The sequence below is a fragment of the Cebus imitator genome, unplaced genomic scaffold, assembly GCF_001604975.1.
Source record: "Cebus imitator isolate Cc_AM_T3 unplaced genomic scaffold, Cebus_imitator-1.0 Scaffold751, whole genome shotgun sequence".
NCBI lineage: Eukaryota > Metazoa > Chordata > Mammalia > Primates > Cebidae > Cebus > Cebus imitator.
Genome location: NW_016108066.1, coordinates 500,273 through 504,586, shown reverse-complemented (window position 1 = coordinate 504,586; position 4,314 = coordinate 500,273). Strand labels below are relative to the sequence as shown.

General features: G+C 53.5%; 1 pseudogene; it reads right to left on the bottom strand.

Annotated features, from left to right (window-relative positions):
- Nucleotides 1-2,888: 2,888 nt before the first annotated feature.
- On the bottom strand, nucleotides 2,889-3,832 carry LOC108296908 (annotated as a pseudogene).
- Nucleotides 3,833-4,314: the final 482 nt, after the last annotated feature.

Genomic DNA, 4,314 nt, shown 5'->3' with positions numbered 1-4,314 from the left:
AAAAAAAAAAAAAAAAAAAAAAAAAAGAAAGAGGATCATTGCAGATATAATCAGTTAGGATGAAGTCATGTTACAGTGTGTAAGCCCCTTCTCCCACAGGACTGGTCTCCTTATAAAAAGGGGAAATTTGGGCACAGAAACAGACATGTATAAAGGGAAGACAATGTGAAGAGACACAGCTCAGACCCCCTCCTCAAGGCCAGGAGAGAGGACTGGAACAGATCAGAAGGAATCACCCTACTGACACCTTCATTTCAGACTGCTGGCCTCCAGACCTGTCATTTAAACCACCCAGTCTGTGATTCTTTGTTATGGCAGCCCTAGCAAACTAAACAGCAATGCCACCTTCATCTGATTCTCTTGAAATAAGTGGGCAGCCAGCTACCACATAAGTCCAACTACCTCAACAACTTCATGCTGGAGAGGCCACATGTAGGTATGATGGTCAACAGCCCCGGCTGAACTCAATAGCCAGCACCAGCATGGGAGTGAGCCTCTCAGGCATCAGCCAGTGGATCATTTAGGTAACTGCAGTTCTGCCAACCTCTGATTCTATCAAAGCGAGAACTGCTGAGGCGAGCACTGCCTGATCCTGACCCACAAAATCATGAGTGACACACAATGGTTGTTTAAGGCTGCCAAGTTTTAGGGTAACTTATTATACAACATAGTAACCAGAGTGCCTACCCTTTCCCTTCCTTCCCTTGCAACTGGCTGGAACACAGATGAAGTCATGGTGGGCTGTCTTCAGTCTTGTAAATGACATAGAAGAAGGGTGTGGGGAAGCCACAAATGAGGAGCCTGGGCTCTTGGGTGCCCTCATGGAGCAGAGCTGCCAACTCCCCAGACGCCACTCACATTTCATGTAAGAGAAATTTCTATCTTGTTTAAGTCACTTAATTCTGTTTTTTAAGCCAAATCAATACCCTGGTAATATCATATATGTAAAATGAACTGCTCTGTGTCTAAAAGAAATGCTTTTTGGAAAAGGTAATTATTGCTATTTCATTATTATACTACTAATAATTATTAATATTATTACTCTAAACTGCTCAACACTCCTCAAAATGAACATGAGGTGAACCCATGTCACTGATGGTCAATGAGACCTGTCAAGTTAGGCAGAAATTATCTGTGGTCATGCTTAATTCATACCAAGTCTCTCTTCCATCCGCCTTAAGCTGACTGCAGCTCTCCCAGGCAGACCAATAGACAGGGGATCGTGGATGCCAACCCACTCCCCACCCACACAATGAGCCAAAGCTCCAGGCAGCCACTGCGTCCTCCCATCCCACCCGTTCTGTTGCAGGAGAGACAACAGGCAGCAAAATGGCATGGAAAGTGGATCTAAGATACTGAGTGGGGAGAGGAAGCCAGAGAAACTAACTCCATCCCCAAGAAGTCAGGCAAGGCTTCTGGGAGGAGGCGACCACTATCCTGAGAGTGCCTTCCAGGCTGAAGAGAGTGAAAAGGCTCTGCAAGCAGGGAGAGTGGCCTGGGCAAAAACACAGAACATCAGAATCCACATAGCCAGTGACCTACCTGCCTCCTCAGCCTCACCCTTTCAGCTCTACCTCCAGGGAGGCTGGAGGTCAGCATAGGGGAGGGTGGGTGTCAGAGCCCTGCGGGCCCCTGGGGACCTGTGTCCAAGCAGGGACCTCCTCTGCAGCTACGGCAGAGTCAGCTTTAGAGTCTCCTCTCCTTCCAGAGTCATCGAACTGCAAGCAGTACTTCAAAACTCTACTCCACACAGGGATACCCCGAGTCTTCCTTTTTTTTTTTTTTTTTTAACCCTCTCTGGGTCAGGGGCTTTGGCCTCAACCTGATTCTCCCCTTCATCTCCTAGCCCCGTGCTTCAGATTCAGGCAGGTCTTGCTGATCTAGAAGGAAGACCAGGAGGCTAAGTCTGAGTCTGAGGAAGGAGACATAGGCCCTTCCTTCCTGAGGCCCCAGGAGGGAAACAGAACAGAGACACAGAACTCTCAGTGAACAGAGCAGAGGCCCTGAGAGCTGCGCAGCCAGAGAAGGCAGGGAGAGTGCAATTGGGCAATCAAGGCAAGCTTCTTGGAGGAAAGGGGCAGGGAAAGATCGATGTCAGGGGAGATCAGCTTGCAGGCAGGCTCTGGAATAGGTGCAGAGTGGTGATGGATTCCAGTCTGACTCCAGTTTAGACAACCACAGCGCCTTTAGGCTTCAGTATCTAGTACATGGGAAGGTGTCTTTATGGCCGTATCACTAGAAAGTACAATTCGTGACTTATCCACCGAGTGTGGATTCAGCGAGATGGGGGAGGGCGGTTTTTTTAGGGATAAGGGAGCCCCCACACTCCCATTGCTCCTCCGCTCAGGGAAAGAGGGACGGTAGAAATGACCTACCTCTCCGGCCAGTACGCACACAGCCATGTCAGCCCCACTCGGCTCGTCCTCCACAGCCCCATCTTGGACCGCACTTCACCGCCAGCCACTCCAGCCCTGGCGCTAGTAATACAGCTCCTGGGGAAGCGCCCCGGGGTGTTGGTGCCTCTTTGACTTCACGGGATGGGGGAAGGACAGCCCTGTCCCCATCTGCTCTCCTAGGCTGCCTAGCAGGCTCCTGTCCACGCTCCCCGCCCCTTCTTCCAGAACCCCATTCACCCCTGCCCCCACTCGATACAGTTCCTTCCACAGCAGCCCCAGGTCTGGGCCCTGTCCAGGCCCAGGCTGGGTGGTCGAGTCTTCACTGGGCTCCGAGCAGAGGGAACCCCCGCGCCCGCCCCAGCCTTGCTGTCCTGGGGCGCCTCTGTCCGAGTCGGTTTTCTCTCCTCTGGCCCCCACGCCGCCAACCTCCACTTCCAAGAGACGCCACCTCCACGAAGGAGAAAGGAAAGGAAATACAAAGGCACACATTCGTTTCTGTGGAATTCGCTCTTTATTTTGGGACCAGGGAAGGACCCCACACAGCCCTGCAGCTCAGAGGTTGGGGCACCGAGACGCTGAAAGCCTGCACCGGCACCCTGCTCAGACGCCGCTGCCAGGAGGCGGAATCCAGGTTTCTGGGTTCGGGAGGGCGTATGCAAATGAGACGGGCGTGGTTGGAAGATCTCCCAGGAGGCCTCGGGGGTCCTCGCCACAGGTCGGCGCCAGGAGCGAAGGGAAAGGAATCGGATCTGGGGAGGCAAGCCTGGGAGACGTCGTAAGTGACGGACTAGGGTGGGGTGGGGCGAGGCCGCGCTCTCGGAGGCGGCATGTGTGGTGACGGGGGCGCTTTCCCCTAGACCTGCCGGGGTGGTCCTCGCCGTCGCGGTAGAACGTTTTGTAGAGGCGCGCGTCCGGGCTGTCTCGTTTCACCTACCTGGGGGCGGAGCCGGGAAGGGCGTGTTCAGACCTGGCCACGCCCCCGGCGGTGCGGGGCCGCAAGGGAGAGCCCCAGGAATCCCGCTTCGCCCGCCTCGTGCCAGCGCTCACCGCGAGCAGGTGACCAGGTTGAGCTAGTGGCGCAGGGAGGCGTAGTAGCGGCTCAGCTTCTCCCGGGAGGCGTCTTCGCCGGGAGTCTCGGGTTTGATGGGGTAGGCGTCGACTAGCGCCCCCAGGCGGACGAGCAGGGCCAAAGCACTGTGGCCAGGGCAGTCCATGGCCTGAGCACCTACACCATCTGGGAAGGCGACATTGGGCGTGAGTCATTCCGAGCCTCGACCCTCCACGGCGTGAGGCTGCGGCTGCCTTTGGGGCCGCGCTCCGACGCTCTCCCTCGGCCTGGTATCGGACCAAGGCTCAGCCACTAGCTTACCTTGTGTTTTCCCGCACTGCACTGTCTCCTGCCTCAGTTTCCTCATCTGTCAGAGGGACAAAGCTCTACCTGATTCACAGGCCCTTGTGGGCTTGTGTCTCTGTGGCTCCTGGTATCTTATGTGATGCTGGCACGAGGTGGCTGCCAGGTTATCGAATCGATCTGTCAATAAGTGAACATATTAGTTAAAATGTTGGTGCGCCTGCCTTAATAGAGACCAAATAATAGTAATTTAAATACCATAGATATTTATTTCTCTCTCATGTAAGGGTCCAAGCTGGCAGCCAGGGGTAGGGTGCCTCTGATCTACAAGGGGCCCAAGCACCTTCTAAAAGAAAAAAGAAAAAAAGCAAATGATCATATTGATTGAAAAACTATTTGACAAAAATTCAAAATCCACTCACAATTTGAAAAAATACTCGGGCTTGGCTGGGTCACTCACACCTGTAATCTCCTAATACTTTGAGAGGCTAAGGCAAGAGGTATTGCTTGAAGCCAGGAGTTCAAGACCAGCCTGGACAACACAGTAAGACCCTGTCTCTAAAAAAC